Genomic DNA, 12,288 nt, shown 5'->3' with positions numbered 1-12,288 from the left:
AGCAGGGTGCTTTGGGATCAAAGGGGTGGAGGATTCTCACACACAACCTGGGATTTGGAGAAGACTTCCTGGAGAATAGGATATCTAAACTCAATCTGGAAGGATGAGAATTGGTAGGGTGTACCAAAAGATGTCTCTGTTCATAAAGAATCCAGGGGCCCCTTGGTACTGTGCTGAGATTGTCTAAAAGAATGTGATCTTTTTAAGAAAAGGAAAGGCACAACCTTCATACACACATACACACACACACACACACACTTGGACATAAAGCACCACAAGTGTGACACCTCTAGAGTTGGAGGGCACCTATACGAATAGCCAGTGAAAAGCAGCAGCCACATTACAGAGCACAGGGAACCATGGCCAGTGGGAGGAAATGATCCCTGCCTATGAGGACATGAGGCCAGAAGGGGAATTAAGCTACACATGCCACGTGGAAACCAGTTGTATCTGTTCATAATACATGTGAGCTCCCACACCACTGCCACCTTTGAGAACTACCAGAGAAACACAGAGGACTTTGCAGGGGCACATGACAGCAAGTGAGAGCAAGCCAGAAAAACCAAGACTAAAAATAAAAATAATGCGGATCTCATAGATGTTGTAAAAATGAAGAAAGAAACATAAGATAATATTTCAAAGCAACTGCAACTAAGATATACCACCTGCATTCCATCTATCAATGTTGGATACAGTCTGCATTTGTATTTACTTTATCATCTTGTGTTAATTTGTCATCATTATTACTTACCAATATTCATTTCTTTTTTAAAAAATATATTTTTTATTGATTTTTTACAAAGAGGAAGGGAGAAGGATAGAGAGTTAGAAACATCGATGAGAGAGAATCATCGATCAGCTGCCTCCTGCACTCCCCCTACTGGGGATGTGCCCACAGTCAAGGTACATGCCCTTGACCGGAATCAAACCTGGGACCCTTCAGTCCACAGGCCGACGCTCTATCCATTGAGCCAAAACAGTTAGGGCCAATAGTCATTTCTTGAAAGCAATCTATTTTGGGAATGATGTCTCCATACCACAAATGAGGTTGCTTTAATGACTCTGGCAAGTGACAATCTAATAGGGATCATAGCAGCTGCAACCGTGAGCACAGACAGGCATGCTTGGGCCTACTTTGTGCTGCAGCGCTCTGCTAATTGGGTCTAATGGAGGAGTTTGAAGTATTCTCCTTCTGTTTTCCTAATGATGTTAACATCCTCATGAGGTTAATGAAACCATTAACATGAGCCAACTGTGATTGCCTTCGTGTATAATATAAAACCATCTAATCTCAGCCTTATGCAAACACTAGGGTTTACTATTGTGGTGGTTTTGTATTTGTATTTGTTTCTGTCTAAAAATATCAGGGTTTTTTTTTCTTATGAGATTCAGAGTTAGAGAGCACCAGGATCTGATTCAAAGATTCCTAGACTGTGAGGTGGACATCAGCTGGTAGTGTCTAAGTATATAGCCCTGATTTGGTCATATCCTTTATGGTCTCTACTGCCCCCTGCTGGCCTTCAGAGAAAGAAGCAGACCTCCAGCAACCCCTGGGGAGATGGAAAGCACCAAAAGACAAAATATGAACAGCTGTCATTAATCACTTACTATGTGCTTTCTAACTTAATACTTACAACATCCCCATGGGTTGGTCTTGCTACTGCCATTTTACAGATAAAGAAACCTAGGCTTGAGTAATAAGCCAAATTACCTATGACATGGGACTTGTGAGAGGCAGATCCAGGACAAGCTATAAATCTGTCTAACAACTATTGTTACACTCTCACTGGGAGACATGGCATATTGAAAAGCATACATCTTTACAAACAGATAAACTTCAGTTTTGACTTTAATTCTCCAACTTAAGCTGTTTAATATAAATGTAAACAAGTTACTAAATGCATTTAAATTTGCTGAGCTCAGTTTCTTCATCTGTAGAATGTGCACCACCATACCTACCTTGGAAGACTGTTGTGAGGGTCAATGTTAAAACAGGCAAAGCAAAGGACCTGTAATACAGTGGCTGCCCAATAGAGGGTGGTGCTATTTGGGGTCAGAGACAGAAGGTTGAGAAGGATCTGCCTTCCTGTGGCTGAGTGGTTGCTTCATTCAGATTCCCAGGAGGTTTGTAAGTCTCCAGCTCAAAAGAAAAACAAAAAAAAACACCTAGAATGTTCAAGTAATGGTACCAACACATCTGAATAGCTCCTTAATACTTACAAACCACTTTTGTGTATATTTTATTTTATCTTCATAAATAGGTACCTATAAATTTTGTATAAATATGCCAAAAATAATTGAGGAAACACACAATACGCCCAGAATTACATTTCACACATGAGTTTCATCTTCAACCTATAGGTTGGTATTACTATTTTCCCTACTGTATAGGTCAGTGGTTCTCAACCTTGGCTGCACATTCGAATCACCTGGGAATCTTTTTAAAATCCTGATTTCTGGGCCTCCTCCTCCGGAAATTCTGTTTCTTTGTTACTAATGTTGTGGCCTCGCACCATAACAAAGAAACAGAATTTCCAGAGGAGGAGGCCCAGAAATCAGGATTTTAAAAAGATTCCCAGATGATTCTAATGTGCAGCCAAGGTTGAGAACCACTGGTCTAGATGAAGAAATTGAGGTTCAGAAAGGTTAACTTTTCAAGAATCACACTGTACTAAGTAGCAGAGCTAAGACTTTAACGCTGGCCCCTCTAACCACAAAACTCATTTCTCACAACCACTGGCCTTTTTCTGAAGTAGGCAGGGCAAATACTACGCTTCTGCTATATACATGAGAACATTCTGACCTATATAAGGGTAAGTAACTTGCTCAAGGACTCACAAGTTGTATTTGGAGAAATTAGGCCTAAATGACGACCATGGGTATCTGCAACAAGAATAAGTTCCTTGTCTCTGAAGAAGATCAAAGTGAGATCAGATGATCACTCTCCAGGTATAATATAGATAACACTTATTAATCAAATAAATTACATGTTTTATTTGCCTCTAAGATTCTTTTCAAACCTTTGATTCTCTAAGTCCATTTTTAATGTAGAATGACTCAGACTTAAGACTAGAATAATTTTTATTAAGATAAATATAAAGCAATATTGGAACAAGAAGGTTCCATGTGTGTTGGGTTTAAAATGTGACAGCTGGGGGAAACTTTGTGAAAGTAGTCAATATCCAAAAGCATTAATGTCCAAAGATAACTTAATAATAATGAAAAAATATCTATTGAAACTGGAATGAGGTAAGGAAAAAATGTTATCTCTTTGCAAATCTGGGCCAGCACTTTCACTATAAATTAAAGTGTATGATAGATCACAGATAATTTGAATAGACATCCGCAGCAGAAATGAAATTACCAAAGGAAAAAACTGAACATTTGGGGGATTTTATGAACATGGAAACCACTATGAAAGATGGCTTTCCTTTGGATTCATTTAGCATTTAAAATCTTTTAAAGAATAAATGTGATGCTTCCCACTCATTAGCTCCTTTTGAATATTATGTATTTTCTAAGAACTGGTCTGTGAAGAGGGATATCTCCAGCAGTAAATCCAGAAAATGTCATAGTGTCAGATACATAAGGACATTGCAACACAGGAAATAAAATATATAATGTCTAATTACAACTTTATCAGGTTGTGAATACAAATTTGAAACTTGTAACCATGGGATAAAACAAAGCTCAATTTAGTCATAATTATGAATATCATAAGACCTGAATGGAAAAGAAGCTTTTATAAATATGAACTTTCTTATCTATAAAGATGACTTAGGTTTCTATATATAAAGTTCTTTTTATTTAAAACTAGAGGCCCAGTGCACAGATTCGAATCCAGCCTCTAGTCTATATAATAAAAGCCTAAGTGACCTTTATAGCGGAACAACCAGAATGACCAGTCGCTATGATGCACACTGACCACCAGGGGGCAGATACTCAATGCAGGAGCTGTCCCCTGGTGGTCAGTGCACTCCCACACGGGGAGCGCTGCTCAGCCAGAAGCCAGGCTCACTGCTGGTGAGTGCAGCAGCAGTGGCAGGAGCCTCTCCCGCCTCTGTGGCAGCGCTAAGAAGCAGCGAGCCGAGCAGTAAGGAGCAGCAAGCAGGCAGGCGGTAAGGAGCAAGGGGTCCCGGACTGTGAGAGGGCGCAGGCCAGGCTGAGGAACCACCCCCACTCCCATGTAGAAATTTCGTGCACCAGGCCTCTAGTATGCATATAGGATCTTTGGTTAATCTCTTCCTGCCCTCTCCCCCTGCCCTTTCCCTCTGAGATTCATCAGTCTGTTCCATATTTCCATGTCTGTGGTTTCCATTCCTGCGTTGAGCATCTGCCCCCTGGTTGTCAGTGTGCATCATAGCTACCGGTTGGTCGGTCACTTAGGCTTTTATCCTTTATAATAAAGAGTTAATATGCTAATTAGACCAGACAGCAAAACGACCCTCCAGAGCGGGTAGGGAGTGGGGCCGCTGGGCCACAAGGCTGCGAGAGCTAAGGCAGCCAGGGCTGCAGAGACCTACTCTTACACGAATTTCGTGCATTGGGCCTCCAGTATATATAGATGAACAGTGAGAAAAGTGTAGATAATAAACAAATACAAATAAAATAATATTGTTTCCTTAAAGTTGTATATAAAAGGAAACTTTAATTACTGGAGATCTTGGTATTTAAAATAAACCTATAGGAGAAACCAAGATGGCAGCATAGGTAAACACCAGAGACTGCTGCCTCCCACAACCACTTCAAAAATACAACTAAAAGACAGAATGGACATCACCCAGAACCACAGGAAGGCTGGCTGAGTGGAAATTCTACAACTAGAAGGAAAGAGAAAAGCATACCGAGACTCAGAGGAGGCGCAGTACAGAAGTAAAATACTAAGGTGCGGAGGTGCTCGCAGAGCGGGCTGGTGGCTGAGGGCGCGGTTGTCTGTTTCAATTGGGAGGGAGTCTCAGGCTCTGAGCTCCAGATCCTGGCGAGTCTCTAGGGACCCAGACTCAAACGGGAGAAGCAGGACTGTCTGGCATCGGTCAGAACTCGAGGGCAGCTTTCTCTCCAAGGTTTGCAGCGGCTGCTGGGACACTGAGAGGCAGAGCCACTGGGGATGGGACTGAGAGCAGCCATAACTGCTCACTCAGCCCACCCTGTTGATCCCCTGGGACCCGCCCTGCCCAAGCCCTGCACAGAGGCATTTGCCGGATAGCCTCAGGCAAAGGCTAGATTAGCACCTCCCTAGAGGACAGAAGTTCTCCCACTGCAGACACAGCTGATTCTCACAGCCAGTTGGCCTGGAGGTCAAATCCCCCCCAGTATTACCTACAACAATCTAGGCTTAACTACAACAAGACTGCGCACAAAGACCACTAGGGGTGGACCAAGAAAGCATAAAAAATGCGGAGACAAAGAAACAGGACACAAATGTCAGAAATGGAGGATATAGAGTTCAAAACCACACTTTTAAGGTCTCTCAAGAACTGTCTAGAAGCCGCCGATAAATTTAGTAAGGCCCTCAAAAAAACTGGTGAGACCGCCGATAAATATAGTGAGAGCCTCAAGAAATCTAATGAGACCCTTGATGTTGTGATAAAGAACCAACTAGAAATTAAGCATACACTGACTGAAATAAAGAATATTATACAGACTCCCAACAGCAGACCAGAGGAGCGCAAGAATCAAGTCAAAGATTTGAAATGCCAAGAAGCAAAAAACACCCAACCGGAAAAGTAAAATGAAAAAAGAATCCAAAAATACGAAGATAGTGTAAGGAGCCTCTGGGACAGCTTCAAGCGTACCAACATCCGAATTATAGGGGTGCCAGAAGAAGAGAGAGAGCAAGATATTGAAAACCTCTTTGAAGAAATAATGACAGAAAACTTCCCCTACCTGGTGAAAGAAATAGACTTACAACTCCAGGAAGCGCAGAGAACCCCAAACAAAAGGAATCCAAAGAGGACCACACCAAGACACATCATAATTAAAATGCCAAGAGCAAAAGACAAAGAGAGAATCTTAAAAGCAGCAAGAGAAAGAAACTCAGTTACCTACAAGGGAATACCCATACGACTATCAGCTGATTTCTCAACAGAAACTTTGCAGGCCAGAAAGGAGTGGCAAGAAATATTCAAAGTGATGACTACCAAGAACCTACAACCAAGATTACTTTATCCAGCAAAGCTATCATTCAGAATTGAAGGTCAGATAAAGAGCTTCACAGATAAGGAAAAGCTAAAGGAGTTCATCACCACCAAACCAGTATTATATGAAATGCTGAAAAGTATCCTTTAAGAAGAGGAAGAAGAAGAAAAAGGTAAAGATACAAATTATGAACCACAAATACGCATCTCTCAACAAGTGAATCTAAGAATCAAGTGAATAAATAATCTGATGAACAGAATGAACTGGTGATTATAATAGAATCAGGGACATAGAAAGGGAATGGACTGACTATTCTTGGGGGGGAAAGGGGTGTGGGAGATGCAGGAAGAGACTAGACAAAAATCGTGCACCTATGGATGAGGACAGTGGGTGGGGAGTGAGGGCAGAGGTGGGTGGGAACTGGGAGAAGGGGAGTTATGGGGGGGGGGGGGGAAAGAGGAACAAATGTAATAATCTGAACAATAAAGATGTAATTTTAAAAAAATAAAATAAAATAAACCTATAGCTTGTCCCTTTCCCTTCCTCAGACCCTGTTGGTTTATTTTCATTTTAAATTTATATTTTTTTAACGTAAATATTTATATTTCTTCAAAAAAGACTTTCAATGTCTGAAAGTGTATTAACTGAGGAAAGTTGGCATTAAACACACTTTCCTGCTTTTCAAAAAGAGTTACCCTTTCTATGACCACAGCATAAAGACTGGGCCAGAAATTGCCTGCATTTCATAAACCATTATGGGTCACCACAATATGAGGACAATACAAAAAGATTGCAAGTGCCCAGGAGCTAAGAAGGAAATCTCCCATCTATTACAAGATGCTTTTAGTGTAAGGGGCCAAGGGGGGAATCATCTTAAACACAATGAACATCCCAAATTCCCAGCCTTTCCTCTCCAAATCTGTGCCATCTCCTGAGCAAGTAATGAGGAGTACTCCCTGTACCCAGTCAGTACTTCTGCTCTTTCCCATTCCTGTTGATGGTATGGTATAAGACTCTATCTCCAACAGTGAGACGAGACTCTTGGCAAAAAGGCAAACATAGCTATTATTTTAGTTGTCTCTTGAGACCTAGAGAAACATGGAATTAAGAGAAATCCCACTAAAGAGTCAAAGCAGACCCAGGTGCTCTCCAGAATTTACGCTGGACATGACACCTGAAGCAGGCACATGGGCCCAGGGTGTCCAGGTGTCAGAACAAAGCCCTATCTTTCCCCTAGCAAGGAAGCCTTCAGAACCCAGTCCATACAGTAGCTGTCTACCAGGCCAGAGAAAATGCCCTGCCTCAATCTCTGCATGAGAATAGCTTTAACATTTTAGTGTATACTTTTTTCTGGGTGAATAAACTCCTTTCTTTTCAAAAAGAAGACTGGGGAAGATGCTTTTCTTTTCAGAAATCCTTAACCCTTTGCAGTCCAATGTTATTTTTGGAATTCAAACACTCTGGTCCAAATTAATTGACGGGATTGAATGTTGAACTTTTTAATGTTCTTATTGCTCGACATTGGACCTGCTCCTAGCGCCTGGTCTGTCAAGTCAGCCTCAAGGTTGGACTGAAAAGGGTTAAGGGGTAAAATCAACCCAAGCAACCTAGAGAAGGAAATCAATAAATCATATATCAGAGCTTAAGATTTCATTGTGCCCTGTCCCGTGTGGCTCAGTTGGTTGAACGAGGCTCAATCCCCAGTAGGGGGCGTGCAGAAGGCAGCAAATTGATGATTCTCTCTCATTATTGGTGTTTCTCTCTCTCTCTCCCTCTCCCTCTCTCTCTCCCTTCCTCTGAAATCAATAAAAATAAAAAAAGATTTTGCTGTATATTAACTGTGAGCTGGGAGAGAAGTGTGGCAGAGACCCATCTGACCCCTACACAGTCTCAGACTAGATTCTAGACTCCACAGCAGGCCCACTCCAGGCAGACCTGAGAAAACTGTCTTCTGCCTCCGCAAACAGAAGGTCTGACTTAGAAGCATGAAACATCTTTTTTATAGCACCTTCCCAACATATAGTTTAGAAAAAGAAGTTGGTGCTTCTTTTTCCTAATGGTTTAAGATTATATATACGTTACTGAGAATTATTTTCTGGAATAAATGCAGTAGGAAATATACCAAAATTTTATGGTGTGCTGTGAAAAAGACTGGATCTATATTCAGAAGACCTGGAGCTCTGACACAGACATTCACTACCAAGTTCCCAGGGCCCTCTCTGGCTCTGTTTCCTCATCTGCAAAACAGGGTGATTGCAAGGGTTGTGAGTTGACAGCCCCTGGGATAACCGCACCATGTTTCTCAAAAATTTGAAGTTAGTCATCTTTAAATGAGGCATATGCTGCTAGGCAGCCAGAGTCCATCACTTTTTGTCTTATACTTGGTACTCCACCCATTTGAGCTTGAAATTCAGGAATCTCAAATAGTCTTTCCCCATTAAAAAAAAAAAAAAGGAAAGAAATCCAGTGTTTTGACCCAGTCAGCCACAGCTAATGAATGTCCCCTCATTGCCTCTATATTAAGTTATCTCACCTTGAGCTGCATTTTGAAAATGAAAAAAGAGATACAGGCAGCCAAGTGGGAGGAAGGAAAATCATGTGTTAAAGTGTGGTAGTGTGAAGCGTCACATGACATTCTAGAAATGCAAGCAGGGGGGTGTAAGGGGAGAAGTAAGGAGAACAGGAAAAGTGAAGTGAGATGGCTAGCAGGAGGTAAATCTTGAAAGCTGTGAGCTAAATGGAAGACCTTGAACTTTGTCCTGAAAACTGAGGGGAGATGGCAGAAAAGGGATAGGGGTCATTGAAGGTTTTTGACCTGCTGGATTTCTATTTTAAGCCTCTCTACTCTGGAGACTCCATGGAAGATGGACAAGTACTTTCCCCACCAGCAAAAAGCACTTTCCCCATCAGTAAAATGAGTTGGTGTAAATCAGGGGTTCTCAACCTGTGGGTCGCGACCCCTTTGGGGGTCGAACGACCCTTTCACAGGGGTCGCCTAAGACCATCCTGCATATCAGATATTTACATTACAATTCATAACAGTAGCAACATTACAGTTATGAGTTAGCAACGAAAATAATTTCATGGTTGGGTCACAACATGAGGAACTGTATTTAAAGGGCCAGAAGGTTGAGAACCACAGGTGTAAATCAAGGTGCTCACAATGCTGGTTGCAAAGCAGAACCACCTGAGAAGCTTGTAAAAATGCTGATAACCTGGCCTCATGCCAGGAAATTTTTACTGAATTGGAGGATGGGGAGAGAACGGAACAGGTGATTTTTCTAAAAAACCTTAAAGACTGAAATTCTATCAACTGCATCGAAGAAAGGTTCCTACCATTCTGAGCAAAGTGCGATAGAAAGCCACTGCCTGGCATCTTCAGACCCCAAATCTGGAACAACGTTTGGAAAGCACCTCCAAACAGTTTATGTCTCTCTTCTTTAAACTGGTTTGATTCTTGGGTGTATCGAGCTTCTCCCTGAAACAGCGTAGCATTATTTCAGAGAATGATTTCAAATTTCTATTTCAGAATTCCACACTCTCACGTCATTTACATGTGAAATACCAGCATCTCTCAAATAAATGGAAAACCAATATGAAATAATCAGCAAAACCTACTCACATCTTATAAGGATTATTTTTAGTCAGTTAATATATATATATAACCTTGGTGTGTAACGTTTTTCAAAACTCCAGCATGGTAAGTGAGCAGGCGCCCTACTCATTCTCATGAGACATTAATCTCAGTTTCAAGATCCCGTCCAAATCCAATCCGCAGATCATTGCTGGGGTCCTGAGATGAGTCTCCACCTCACCGGTTGGATGTGGTTATTTCCCTGGGTTCCTACTGTTCTCATTAAACCCGAAGCGTGAACCTTCACGGCTATTATCTCCTTTTAAAAGCGTGATGGCGAGGAGGAGGTCTCCGATCTTGGGGTGCCGCGCTTGCTACAGGAAGCACACAGCCCTGGATGCTTTCTTTCTTTACCCAGAAATTGTAAAACATTTAGGGACCCCTGGGGCAAGTGCATCATAAAATATTCAGCAACATCTGTGCCACATCATTTACTCACAGCCGAGACCCAGGAAATATGGCGCCGGTCCCGCCGCCCTGCGCCACGTGGCTCTTGGCTGGTGGCTGGAAGGCACTGTCTCCCGAGCGAAACCCTGACACAGGCGGCTGGGGCCTGGGCGGCTGGGGTCGCGACCCCCTGCTGGGAACTTACACAAGTGAGTGCCGGGAAGCCAGGAACAGCCTGAGGGCGGCCTGGCCTCAAGGTGCGAGGTGCGAGCGAGCGGATGAGAGCCAGGCTGCAGCCTTGGGTTTGCGCAGGCGCACACCACACCCATACAGGTGCACAGGCGCACACCACACCCAGACAGGTGCGCAGGCGCATTCGAAAGCTTCAGGCTGCCCCGCCCCGGAAACTGGCTGAACTGCGTGGGAAGGAAAACAGACTAGAGGGCAAAACGTCTGATGTCCGTCCAGCAGTCAGTCAAGACTTCTCTGTGCCAGGCGCAGTGCTGGGCTCTGGCTACCGTCCTGCCTCTGCCGCCTGGGACCCTCGTACCTCTGTGATGCTCAGTGTGGGTGGCAGGATGGGCAAACAAGGCAGTCCCCCGAGAGCTCTTGTAAATGCATACTCTCCCGGAGGAACTCTGCTGAATAACTGTGCTCTCCGCTCCACTCATCTCCCCAACCTCGGCTGCATATTTATTCTGGAAAAGGCTCCTCACAGGTGATTGCCCGTCCCCTTCCCGAACTACTTACTAGATTCGATCCTTTAGAAGCAGAGTGACCATACACCCAGTTTGCCCAGGACTATTGTCGCCTTTTGTCCTGGCTTTTAGTAATAACAACCCTCTTTTACTCTCAAAGGTGTCCCTGTTTGGGAATGTAAATTGTACGGTCACCCTATATAAGGTCCTCTCCAGATTCCATGTGACTTAACACACTCTCACCAAAGATTTCAGGGCTTTGAGACACTCCCCTGCAAAAGTCTCCCCAGCTATTTTTGAGGTTCCCAATTGGGGTGTCTCCGCCTTCACACTGAGGTTCCCTATTTCCTCCTCTCCTGCTCTGCTCCAGTGAGAAGCTATGTCAAGACCCCTCACGCCTGAGGCTGCACAGCAGCAGCCAACGGCCCCCAATTCTGGGTAATGAAGGGGGAGAATCCCCCCGCCCCCCTGCTGGTGCCACACTCAGGCAGAAGGTCTGGGAAGCAGTGTGAACCCAGGCACCCAACAGCTCTCAGAGGTCTTTCTTGCATAACAACTATTCTTCCTGCTCAGGGCTCCTGTTCAACCACAAAATGAGGGCCTAGCAGCCAACCTAGGTTACACGTGTGTTTCCTTAAATTCACCATGTGTTTTTTTGTTTGTTTGTTTTCATGGTGAGCCAACATGAACTGTTCAACCATCACCTCAATCTAAGTATTGCCTTTGTTTTTAATATAATTTATTTAGGTATATGTTTATATAATTTACTTAACAACTGCTCACAAAGTTCTTGAAAATTAACATTTGGCTCTCACAAGTGGTTTGTTAGCACATCACATGGTAAGCATGATGTATTTTAAACCTTGACTGGTATTGCCAGATGTTTTCCCAAAAAGTTCTCACATTTCTAATCCCAATCAACAATGTATGACTACCCATTTTTAATTTCACCAACATGTAGTGTTTTCAAAATTTCCCATTTTCCTAAGTACTAGTGAAACAGAGCACCTTTTTATGTATTTACTGGATATTTGCATTCTTTTTGTCAATTTTCTGTGCATGTATTTTGCTCATTTTTTCAATTAGGGCATTAGCCTTATTTTTATCACTGTTTATTAGTGTTTATTAAATTTGTCTATCATAGATGTCAAAATATTTTTCCTTTATGTCTTCTATCTTTTGCTTTCATTTGTTATGTTTAAATGTACATGTTTTTAAGTTTCTGAAGTTTAATGTCTCAGTCTGTTATTGCAACTGAGTTTCTTGTCTTGCTTAGGAAGTTCTCCCTTCCCAAGATTATGAAAATATGCTCTTTAATATATCTTTAAAAAATTTTAATATATCCACAATGCATTTTCATTGAGGTAAAATTCACATACTGAGAAAGACACAGATGTTAAGGGTATGATTCAATGGTTTTTGACAAACATT

General features: G+C 42.5%; 1 pseudogene; it reads left to right on the top strand.

The window, feature by feature from the left end:
- Nucleotides 1–11,089, top strand: part of LOC132211707 (serine/threonine-protein phosphatase with EF-hands 1-like) — an 88,525-nt pseudogene extending 77,436 nt beyond the window's left edge.
- Nucleotides 11,090–12,288: the final 1,199 nt, after the last annotated feature.

Source organism: Myotis daubentonii, chromosome 11 (assembly GCF_963259705.1).
Source record: "Myotis daubentonii chromosome 11, mMyoDau2.1, whole genome shotgun sequence".
NCBI lineage: Eukaryota > Metazoa > Chordata > Mammalia > Chiroptera > Vespertilionidae > Myotis > Myotis daubentonii.
This window is presented reverse-complemented; position numbering and strand designations above follow the sequence as displayed.